Genomic DNA, 13,413 nt, shown 5'->3' with positions numbered 1-13,413 from the left:
TAACCCGGATGGCGGGAGTGTGGGCCCCAAAAATCACATAGTGCTACTCAGAAGCAGACAACAATGCCCTCTGCCCATATGGCCTAGGTCACAGCCAGACAAACAGTGTGTCCCCACACAGGAAAGACTCGCCAGCAAATGGTGGACACCTTGCATCAACACATGGGGGTGATGGCACGTTCTTGCACATGACAGCAGCTAATGAACAGCCAACACTGTGAAAGAGTGGCAGCACACACCACCACAGCAGCAGTGCAGACACACACACTACACCCAATGGGTGCCTGGAGATCAGAAACAAACTCACATCAACAATCCAAGGGCCATCCAAAGATCTGGTAACAGTCTGTCCCCAGGAAGCTGGGCTGAGGTGACAGAGGGTGACACACAGAGGGAGGGAGAGGGGGACAGAGAGGGAGGGAGACACAGGGAGACGGACAGAGGGAGGAGGCTGACACACGGAGGGAGGGAGAGGGGGACAGAGAGGGAGGGAGACACAGGGAGACGGACAGAGGGAGGAGGCTGACACACGGAGGGAGGGAGAGGGGGACAGAGAGGGAGTGAGAAAGGGACACACAGGGAGAGCAAATCAGCCTTGTGGGGTGTGGGGATGTCTGCTCCTCAGCAGGTGGACTGCGTGCATGTAGACAAGGGTGGCCAGGGCCAGAACCCCCCCTCTTCTCCATGGCAAAACACAGGGCCATGTCACAACCTGTGCACGAGCACAACGACAGCTACCTGCATCATATAAGTGTGTGGAACCACTCCATGTGCACACGTACAGTGCTACACGGAAAGCGCCAATGCATGGCTCGCCACACCTGCCCACTCCACTGCTGACTGCTGTCACAATTGACGCAGCAAGTAAGACTGTGCCACACATAGGTAAAGTCTCAAAAGCTGTGGCCAAGGGACATACCCATGCACAAGTGCACTGTGAGTGGAATGCAAGACATATCCAAATTCCCCGAGGAAATGTGCCAACTTTGAAAACAATGAAACATGGATGTTGCATGGAACAAAATTAACATTGTCTCTCTCACACACAGGTCAACGTCGTGGATCACCCCCCAACACTGGGGGGGAAGACTCACAGGACCCGGCTCGGCGGTATGACTGAGCCACCGGCAGCGTCGACTCTCACCACTCTGTGGACGAACCCGACCCCGACCAACCTGGCCCCTCTGGTGTCCAACGACCTGCAGCACCTGCGTCAGGTACAACTGGGCCAACCACCACCCCCACTCCTGCCACATCCCATAAGACACCCAGGATCCCTGCCCCACCACCACAACGCAGCCAGGCTGACCAGGAGGGACACGGTGTACCGGGCACCCAGGAGGAGGCAGGCGACAACGCAAATGCCACCCCTCAGGGGTCCCGGAGACCCGATGTGCCCACAAGGGCAGGCCAGGTGCAAGTGGGCAGGGGTGGTGGGAGTGGAGGACGGCGGAGGCGCGAGCCTGACCGGTTGGCTGGGGAACCGGTATATTCCCATGTCCGAAACATCCTGGACACATACCGGCAGGACACCACGGGCATGGCCCAGGTTGTGTCCACCCTCAACGATATGAAGGGGACCCTCGATGAGATCAAGACCCAGCAGGCCCAGCAACATGCGGAGCAACATGCCTGTATACTGCAACACCAACGGAGGATGGAGGACAGACAGGCTGAGCTCGTGACGGTGTTCACGGGAATTCACAGTACACTCCGTCGGATGGCCGACAACATGGGCAACCCTCCCTGTGCCAGAAGGCGTAGAACATCACCACCCACAGGGAGGGATGAGGAGGAGGAGTAGCCATCGGACGGAGCATCCCAAACATCGTCACGGCCTGCTTCTGAGGGTCCCCGCAGGAGGGCGGGTCGTCCACAGAAAAGACCGTGAGGGTCGGCGCAACAGCACCATCTCCCAGGACACCTGGCCTGGCACCTGGCCCACTGGAGCAACAGCAGCACAGCATCAAAAGACATTCTCTGCCACATGGACTTGCTGGTCACTGTCTGACCAATGTTGACAAAGACTGTGGCATGGACTCTGAGGATTTCAAATGGCAAGGACACCGACTCCCCTAGTGAACTTTGGATTCCACACACCCGGAAAGCCCCTCATGTCAACCCCCCCCCTACCCCAACCAAAATAAAAAAGTCACACCATAAAGAGAAGATGCCTACTGATTGCATTATTACCTTACATGTGTCTTGTAAAGTCTAACTATGCCTGAGTTCTCATTTGACTGCAACCATCCACACCCTGGGGCCTGAGTCTGGCACAGGACACACATGGGTCACATTGTATTAGGCAAGACAGACATGGAGCACAATACACACCCGTGATGGGCCCAACCAGCTGAGGGGGTGGCCGCACAACCGTGCCGACAGACATATTGAGTACAGCGACAGCCATGCGCAGAGGTCAGGGATCATGTGGAGTGTCCTGGGGGGCACCCAGGTATGTGTGGACAGGTGGCAGAACCATGTCCTGCAAGCTTGAGTCAGGTGGATGCAGTGAATGGTGGCCTGGCCAACGTTGGATGCATGGGGATGGCACATGTCACAATACCCACACAGTCATTGACTACATGCACAATACAGAGTCTAATCCCACACAAACAGCTTGCATCTTGCTACTCTACACATAGACACATAGCCACTATCATGGAAAACCATGCCAGACATGCCGGATGCACCGCGGCAACACACCAGCATTGACTGAGAAGAGGCACCTTGGAGGCATAGGGGCACCTTTATTAGTCATGTATTCGGGATTGCAGAGGCAACTCAGAGTACACATGAACGGGTCATGTGGAGTAACATGTGGGTCCAACACTGGAACTCCCCTTCTGCAGCCCAAATGCGTGATAGCCATGGAACTGGCACACAAGTGTCGGCTAACAGCTAAACACCCCCTGCTGCTCACGGAGAGACTGCCATACACCATTGATCCACTGATGTGGAAGTCCCACAGCATGTCAAGCCAAGGCAAACCGTACGTGTCCGAGGGCAGTGTAACACACATTGATGCCATCATCACATTCCACAATCCCATCACTGATGACTGTCAACAAGTCTGACCATCTATTCAGGTGTACCCAGCTGCATGTAATGTGTACCATGGTGATGCGACATGTCTGCAGAGGAACCAAACATCGACAGGGGCAGTGTGCATACATCGTGAACAACTGCCACACCCAATACACCCCTGATGCATCCCCTACCCTAAGGAGACTTCCAAACTTGTCCGTGCGTGTGACGCTGAGTTAGCACACGATGACGTGTCCATGAGGAATAGCAGTGCCACAACAATGCAACCAGCAGACGGCATGCCAAAGTACCTGGGGATGAGAGACACACAAGAAGTCACCCACAAAAAGCACAGCCACTTGCATGTGCATGTACTCGACACATGTAAGGATGACAACATGCTAGGTCACAATTATGACTGGGGAAATACACATCACTGCCACCATCACTCCAGTGACACATCCACACACACCTCTGACTCACGTGGCATACATGCAGATGGACACACACATCGCAACACATGCCACACGGGGACCAATGCGTGCACACACAGACACTTGTACTCACCACTAAGCAAAGAAGTCGCGTATGAGCCGAGTCCGGATGTCCTCTTGCGGAACCACGTCCTCCACATCACTAGCCCCATTGCCAAGACCTTCGTCCTCCACGGGTGGATGGTCCTGATCATCTTGATCCAGGATGAGTGGCACAGCTTTCTCAACTGCCATGTTGTGCAGCATGCAGCAGACCATGAAGATTTTGCAGACCTTCGCCGGGGCATATGGGAGTGCGCCGCCGGTCTTGTGGAGGCATCGGAATCGGCTCTTCAGGAGGCCAAACGTCCTCTCTATCACTCGCCTTGTCCGGCCATGGGCGGTGTTGTAGCGGAGCTGGGCCGGCGTGATGGGGTTGCGGAGAGGTGTGATCAGCCATGGCATGTTGGGATAGCCAGCGTCCCCTACATGGAAAGCACATGGACATAAGTAGGACAGGAGAAGCGGTCGTGCTGGAAGTCTACGCAAAATACGGGACAGACAGACTGCACCCACCAACAACACATGCTCGTTCGTTGCGCAGCTGCGTCATCATTTCAGGCATCCTGCTATGCCTCATGATGTAGGCATCGTGTGCTGATCCTGGAAAAGGAGCACAGACATGTGAAATCACCATGTTGGACAGACACACCACAAGGGCATTGATGGAGTGGTAGTGCTTGCGATTCCTGTACGCTACCTCCTGTGCCTGTGGTGGTACCAAAGCCACATGTGTCCCATCTATGGACCCAATGACATGGGGCATCCCTCCCAGGGCATAGAATCCACGCTTGACCCCAGTCAACATTTCAGGGGTTGGGAAATGGATGAAGTCATCCAGGTGAATCAACATGGCCTCTAAGAAATCATGCAGCACACGGCAGAACATGCTCTGGGACATGCCACCAACATGAGCTATGGTATTTTGAAAGGTACCCGTGGCAAGAAAATGTAGGGCTGCCATTACCTTCAGCTTGGGTGTCAGTGCAGTATGATACCTGTGCAGCGGTTGCAGGTGTGGTGCCAGTCTCGCCGTCAACTCCAGAATCAACGGTTGGGGGAAGCGGTAGCACCGGATACAGTCATTCTCCCGCATGGCAGCCAAGTCCGGAATTGGTCGGGGAAGAGGCGGCGCTCTGCAGTAATTTGGAAGTGACAAGGAAGATTGAGTGCACCACAACAACAATTTATTTGTACTGAGCACATGTTACTCTGTCAATACACATATGCTACATACGGAGTCAGGTATGTGCCACATGCCCTGGACACGTATGGCTGGCAGGTGACACTCCTACCAAGACCCAGCTACACACGGAGATTGTGAACCTCCACATGCCATGGCATGGGATTAGCTGTGTCCCAGTGTAAGTGAACAGCCAGACGCAAGACAGGAGTGACATACATCCACACATCAGCAGAAGTAGGATGCCGATTGCAGAGACTGGTAGCGGAACACTAGAGCCACAGGTCACATGACATTACACTAGGACAGCCCACACACCTTGCCATGAAGGTGTACATGTGATGACTCACCACACATTCATAGAGAGGATGCAGACATGTCCTTGTTACGCTACTCCGTGTCCCATGCATACATACGCACCTCACATCCGATACCACATGTGGCATGGTGTGCGGAACAGTGTGCCATGTCAATCTACACACAGACACATGTTGGTTGCTGCAACAGCTGCTGCTTTTGAGGGAGCTCCAACATCAACCTAATGGGAACCCCCCACACATACATGACATAGTCACATCGTGCACCGTGGGTAGTGACATGTCAGGTGTGGTGACCCCTGTACCGGGCCTCAGGGGACACTTGCGTGTGTTGTTGTCCGTGCCATGCCAGTGACGCCCATCCCAAGTGTGCAGTACGACATGCACACATGTCAAAGGAGTCAAGGGCATGCCTGGCACACATTGCACCGTCACACATTACATGTGTACACATCTCATCATACATTTGGTGCCTTCTCGACTCAGGAGTAATGTGCCACATCACAGCCTTTCACACCTGTGCCCCACACATGTAGTACTGCCCAGACAATGCCTTGATGTCCATCCATGGACAAGTATGTCAGCCCTATTCCTTCCTGTGTGCTGCCTGTCACCACTGTGATGTGTGAAAAGCACCGTACTTTCGCAAAGAGGGCCTGTGTACGTTCCGTATCACTATGGGAGTGCTGCCCTATGTGTACCCATAGTGATAGTGAGCGTACAGGCGTGTGTACGCTCCGTATCACTATGGGTACGCATACGCGAGAACACCCATAGTGATAGTGAGCGTACAGGCGTGTGTACGGTCCGTATCACTATGGGTATGCATACGCGAGAACACCCATAGTGGTACGGAGCGTACACACGCCTGTATGCTCACTATCACTATGGGTGTTCTCGCGTATGCGTACCCATAGTGATACGGACCGTACACACGCCTGTACGCTCACTATCACTATGAATACGCATACGCGAGAACACCCATAGTGATAGTGAGCGTACAGGCGTGTGTACGCTCCGTACCACCATCAGTACGCATACGCGAGAACACCCATAGTGATAGTGAGCGTACAGGCGTGTGTACGGTCCGTATCACTATGGGTACGCATACGCGAGAACACCCATAGTGATAGTGAGCGTACAGGCGTGTGTACGGTCCGTATCACTATGGGTACGCATACGCGAGAACACCCATAGTGATACGGAGCGTACACACGCCTGTACGCTCACTATCACTATGGGTGTTCTCGCGTATGCATACTCATGGTGGTACGGAGCGTACACACGCCTGTACGCTCACTATCACTATGGGTGTTCTCGCGTATGCGTACCCATAGTGATACGGACCGTACACACGCCTGTACGCTCACTATCACTATGAGTACGCATACGCGAGAACACCCATAGTGATAGTGAGCGTACAGGCGTGTGTACGCTCCATACCACCATGAGTACGCATACGCGAGAACACCCATAGTGATAGTGAGCGTACAGGCATGTGTACGGTCCGTATCACTATGGGTACGCATACGCGAGAAGACCCATAGTGAGACGGGCCGTACACGCGTGTGTACGCTCCGTACCACTATGGGTGTCCTCGCGTATGCGTACTCATGGTGGTACGGACCGTACACACGCCTGTACGGGCCGTTGATATGCATTTGGGGTGCCCTAGGGCCCCGGAACGCACCGTACCTGTGTGTGAAGCTCCAAATTACATAGGGGACACATGAGGGACAAGTATAAAGGCCTACATGCATGCTGGTTGTCATGGAGACCAAGTTTAAAGTTTGAATTTGTTCCGGAAGGTGCACAGCAGAAGTCAGTTGGAATGAATCTACTTTATTGCAATGTGTTTGTGGAGTTGACATCATGCTGAAGAAAAAAACACAATAAGAACCCACTGACTGTGCTAGGTTTGAAGGGATTGGAGGAAACATAGGATGCAAATGTGAGTGACCAATCACTCTGTACTCCTGTGCATGAAACAGGCCAGCAAGGCAGATATAAGGCAGCCAGGTCCCATGAGGGAGCACTTGCCTGCACATCTTTGTATTCCACGACCCAGCTGCTGCTACTGATTCCCTGGAACAATGTCAAGGTCTGTGGAGAGGTCACAGCCTTTCACCCTGGAGGAGAACCTGGCTTTGCTGGATGTGATCCTCCCACAGTACCCCATGCTGTATGGGTGACCAGGGTATCAGGTGAGTGCAGAGTCCACTGGCACAGACTGTGTCCCTTTTTTGTGACTGTGACTTCTGGCATTGTGTCCAGGTGTGGCACACATGCTATGTACTGTAGGGAGGGTACCGGGGGGGAAATGCCTGATGTCTCCCAGCCAGAGCATGCTGTGGTGCATGTCTGCCGTCCTCACTTGCATTGTGTTTACTGTGACAATGACTGCATGGTGCATGCCACATTCTGCCTGTCTTACCCTCCTGGGAATGTAGCCTCTACAGTCCTCATGTGATTATGTGGTCAGCCCAGTGTGACAGGTGACTGTACCCACAGATGTTTGTTAGTTCTGTGTACCTGTGCTGAGAGTGTCCACATGATGTGGGTGTACCCTGGACATCGGTGTGTGTGTAAGTCCCCTGTCATGTGGGTGGGTGCATATGTGGGGTGTGGCACCCGGGCTGCATGAGGGATGGATATACCCTGCCCATGTGATGTGAGCAGGGAGCAGTGCTGTATGTCTGACGTGCAGAGCCAGCCCCACACCTGTGAGCCCCCCCCCGTCTAGTGGTACATGTGCAGAGTGAGTTTTGTCGCTGCATTTGGCAATGGAAGGTGAATGTCCTGTGCCTGTGTGTGTCTGTGTACTCTGCTGCGGTAGTGTCAGTGGCCCGTGGCATGTGACTGCTTAGAGGTGCTGCACATTATCCTGGTGTACCTTGTGATGCACAGTGTGAGCCTGGATCATTGATTGTGTAGTTGCCCTCATTCCACCTGTGTACTTTCAATGGCACGTACTGCTTTTGCCCTTCCCCAGAGGATGATGTCCCTATGACAAAGGTGCAATGTGTTGGATGCATACTATGCCTTGTTGTACACAGCACATTTGTTCTAATATGTCTCTCTGTGACATGTACCTGGTGTATTGATGTAGTGTCACTTGTTCATCCTCACAGGTGGGCGCCTCTGCCAAGGAGCAGATATGGCTGACCGCCGTCAGTGCCGTGAGGAGTGCGGATGGTCAGAAGCGGCGCCTGTCCCAGGTGAGGAAACGCTGGCAGGATATCCGGTGCTGGACGCGGAGGATCACACGGGTCCTGCTGGGGGACTCACCTGAGACCCATAAGAACCGGGGGCGCCGCCGTCTGACCCACATCCACAAGCGTGTGCTGGCGGTGGTATTTCCAGACTTGGAGAGGCGCTTACAGGAGAAGCAGTAGCAGAAAGGGGGTAGGTACATGTGTGTTTGTTGTGTGTCACCAGCATTTGTAAGTGCACAGTTGCATGGATTCACTGCCAGGTTTTAAAGGTGCTGTGCAGATCCAGTTACCCACAGTATAGCTGTGCTCTCCTGCCTCCCTTCCCCTCCTTGCAATGTGTTCCCTGGTCTGTGTGTAGTCACTCCTTCATAAGGTTATCTAGGCTGGCACTTTCTCCACGTGAACTATGCCTGTGGTGTGTAACAGGTTTTGGGACCTTGCCTGTGCCCTGTCCAGTTCAGTACATGTGGGTTCCATGTCAGTTGGCACTGATGCCGAGTCCAGACATGGGAGTTAGTCTCTCAAGTGTCATGCCTTACAGCGCGCATGTCCTATGTTGTGGCCTGTGACATGATGTGCATGAGTGTGCGATACGCATAGTGCAGGGATGGTGGCGTGTGTTGCAGTCATTCCCATTCAGGACCATGGAGTTGTGTGGCCACTACTGTCCCCTGGGGCATATTTTCCTAGGTGTCATGTGTGTCATCACAAAACGTGGACACTCTCAGTGTCTACAGCATAGGTTGTGCTCTGTGCCATTGTCCCCTGGCACCATGTATATTGACGTGAAATGTAGTACAAGTGTCCACTGTACAGCCTGACCTGATTTCCCTTGTTCATAGTCACAGTGGCCAGTGCCTGTGTGTCTTGTTACAATCATCTGATGATGGCCATTAGTACATGATTCTTTGGACAGGCGCACCTTGGGAATTTGGCGTCCAATCTTGCATTTATGCAGCCCCTGTGTATTTCACCCAGACTAAGAGATGTAAGTGCTTCCTGTGTCTCAACAAATTGTCTCATGTAGGGGGTGGTTGGTGCGGGCAAAGCCTACATGTCAAAACCTGAAATATCCTTGCTAGGTCTGGCCAGTGTGTGATGTTTGTCTGGACATACACTCAAGGTGCAGTGACCCATTAATGTTGGGCATGTTTTTAAGTATTGCCTTTGCAGCATGTGCCTACAGTTAATAGACATGGTTCCTGCTCATCCCTTTTTACGCCAACGCTGTGTGCTGCAGATGCTGTGCTGGATTGTCCCCAGTGCCTGGCTCCTCTGTCCAAATCCATATCATGTTATTTGCTATTGTGTCATGCTCTTCATAGTTGGTCAGTGGCATGGTGGGTCAACCAACTGTGTGTTGCAGGGCCTACATATGTGCCTTGTATTGGAGATGTTACTCATGTTGCTTTTCAGGCCATGCACTGTGACCTATGTGGATTTGACTCATGTGACATATGTATACAGGTGTCTGATTATTTCCTGTCTCTTCACCTTGCTCACAGCATCGTCGGGGGACACCGAGGGAGACACTGGCACGGACCGTGAGGATGGAGCGAGCACCAGTGCCAGCAGTGCAGAGTTGTCTGGCACATCGAGTGGCACGGAGGCCGACGGGAGTGCAGCGGAGGACCTGTCCAGTCAATCCACCACCGACTATGACGCAGACGGGTCCGAGGCTGAGCACTCTGAGGGGGCGGTGGCTGGTCCCACAGCTGACACCAGCACTCCATCACTAGCCGCCCCCTCCATTCCGATCACCGGCCTCCCACTTGCTCGTGTCCCTTCCCGCCGTGCTCGGTCAGCAAGTGTCTGATGGTAGCTGCCACCCCGTCAGCTTTTAACATTGCCAGGAAAGATCTTGAGGGAAAAAGGGGCAGGTGCTTGGCTAAAGTTTACCGTGATCACCTGAGGGCAACTTTTACTAATATTCGATCTAAGTTCAAATGTGATGTGTTCTCATTTAAATTCGAACTCAGCCACCACTACTCTTTCATTGGGCTCCTCATCCATTGCCCTCCAGGCTCCTGAGCCTCTTTTTTACAAGCTTTTAGCGACCTACTAGAATTTAAGGTCAACTTCTAGGATTACTCGATACTTGGCAATTGTAACTTACATCTCTTAGTCTGGAATAAAAACACATGGCCTGCAAGAAATCCTGATTGGACACAAAATACCACTGCTGCGCCGGTACAAATACATCATCTACAAATGGCCATCATCAGATCATTTTACCAAGACACACAGGCACTGGCCCCCGTGAGTATGAACAAGGGACATTTGGTCACCCTGTACAGTGGACACATGTAGCAGAGTTTACGTAGACACAAATGGTGCCAGGGTACAATGGCACAGAGCACAACCTATGCTGTAGACACAGAGATTGTCGAGATTTTTGGATTACACACATGATACCTAGGAAAAGATGCCCCAGGGGACAGTAGTGGCCACACTACTCCATGGTCCAGAATGGTACTGACTGCAACTCAAGCCACCATCCCTGCACTCTGCATATCTCACACTCATGCACATCATGTCACAGGCCACAAAATAGGACATGCATGCTGTAAAGCAATACACTTCAGAGACACACTCCTATGTCTGGACTCAGCATCAGTGACAACTGACATGGACCCCACAAGGACTGAACTGGACAGGGCACAGGCAAGGTCCCAAAACCTGTTACACACCACCCCCACACATGAAGCTGCAAGCATTGGGCACATTGATAAACTGCCAGCCTAGATAACCTTGTGCAAGTCTGACTACACACAGACCAGGGTACACATGCCAAGGAGGGGAAGGGAGGAAGGACAGCACCACTACACTTTGGGGACCAGGAACTGCACTGCACATGCAAACCCTGGCAGTGTATCCATGCAACTGTGCACTTACAAATGCTGGTGACACACAACAAACACACATGTACCTACCCCCTTCCTGCTGCTGCTTTTCCCGTAAGTGCCTGTCCATGTCAGGGAAGATGACCGCCAGCACACGCTTGTGGATGTGGGTCAGACGGCGGCGCCCATGGTTCTTTTGGCTCACAGGTGAGTCCCCCAGCAGGACCCGTGTGATCCTCCGCGTCCAGCACCGGATATCCTGCCAGCGTTTCCTCACGTGGTCTAGGCGCCGCTTCCGACCATCCGTCTGTCTCACGGCACTGACGGCGTCCTTCCAGATCTGCTCCTTGGCACAAGCGCCTACCTGTGAGGATGAAAAAGTGAGACAACATCAATACACCTGCGACATGTCACAGAGACACACATTAGAACAATTTGGCTGGTTTTAACAGGGCATAGAATGCATCAAACTCTTTACACCTGTGTCATAGGGACACTTTCCTCTGTGGAAGGCAAAAAGCACTAGGTGGCATTGTAGAGTACACAGGTGGCATGAGGGGTACGACACAATCAATCATCCAGGCTCACACTGTGCATCACAAGCGACACCAGGATTATGTACAGCACCTCAAAGCAGTCACATGCCACAGGCCACTGAGGCGTCCTCAGCAGAGTACACAGACACACACAGCCACAGGACAATCACCTGCCATTGCCAACTGCAGCTACACACCTCACTCTGCACATGTGCCACTAGACTGGGGGGTGTTACAGGTGTGGGGCTGGCCCATCACCACAGACACACAGCACTGCTCCCTGCTCACATCAGATGGGCAGGGTATATCCATCCCTCATGCAGCTGGGGTGCTACACTCCACATATGCACTCACCCACATGACAGGGGACTTACACACACACACCAATGTCCATGGGACAAACACATCATTTGTACACTCTCAGCACATGTACACTAAACAAACACACATCTGTGGGTACTGCCACCTGTCACACTGGGGGGACCACAGATTCACATAAGGACTGTAGTAACAACATTCCCAGGAGGATTAGACAGGCAGAATGTGTAATGCCACATACAGTGATTGTCACAGTACACACAATGCAAGTGAGAAGAGCAGACATGCACCACAGCATGCTCTGGCTGGGAGACATTAGGCATTCCCCCACCCGGGACCCACCCTACAGTACATTTCATGTGTGTTACACCTGGACACAATGGCAGAAGTCACAGTCACAAAAAAGGGGCACAGTCTTTGCTAGTGGACTCAGCACTCACCTGAACCCCTGGTCGACCATACAGCATGTGGTACTGTGGGAGGATCACATCCAGCAGGGCTTGGTTCTCCTCCTGGGTGAAAGGCTGGGCCCTCTCCACAGCCCTGGACATGGTGCCAGAGGATTCACGAGCAGCAGCAGTGTAATTGAATCAAAGGATGTGCAGGCAAGTGCTCTCTCATGGGACCTGGCTGCCTTATATCTACCTTGCTGCCCTGTTTCATTCACAGGAGTACAGAGTGATTGGTCACTCACATTTGCATCCTATGTTTCCTCCAATCCCTTTAAACCTACCACAGTCAGTGGCTTTGCTCTTTTTTTTTATTGAGCATGATGTCAACTCAACAACCACTTTGCAACAATGTAGATTCTTTCAAACCGACTTTAGCTGGGCACCTGATGAAAAAAATTCAAACTTTAAACTCGGTCTCCATGACAACCAGCATGCATGTAGGGCTTTGTACTTGTCCCTCATGTGTCCCCTATGTAATTTGGACATTCACACACAGGTACGGTGAGTTCCAGGGCCCTAGGGCACCCCAAATGCATAGAAACGGCCCGCACACGCGTGTGTACGGGGCGTATCACTATGGGTACGCATACGCGAGCAAAGCCATAGTGAAACGGCCCGTACACGTGCGTGTACGGGGCGTATCACTATGGGTACGCACACGCGAGCAAAGCCATAGTGAAACGGCTCGTACACGTGCGTGTACGGGGCGTATCACTATGGGTACGCATACGCGAGCAAAGCCATAGTGAAACGGCTCGTACACGCACGTGTGCGGGGCGTATCACTATGGGTACGCATACGCGAGCAAAGCCATAGTGAAACGGCCCGTACATGCGCATGTACGGGGCGTATCACTATGGGTACGCATACGCGAGCAAAGCCATAGTGAAACGGCCCGTACACGCGCGTGTACGAGCCGTTTCACTATGGCTTTGCTCGCGTATGCGTACCCATAGTGATACGCCCCGTACACGCGCGTGTACGAGCCG

The sequence above is a fragment of the Triturus cristatus genome, chromosome 1_1 (assembly GCF_964204655.1).
Source record: "Triturus cristatus chromosome 1_1, aTriCri1.1, whole genome shotgun sequence".
In the NCBI taxonomy this organism is placed as follows: domain Eukaryota; kingdom Metazoa; phylum Chordata; class Amphibia; order Caudata; family Salamandridae; genus Triturus; species Triturus cristatus.
The sequence above is the reverse complement of the archived record's forward strand: the minus strand, read 5'-3'. Positions refer to the sequence as shown.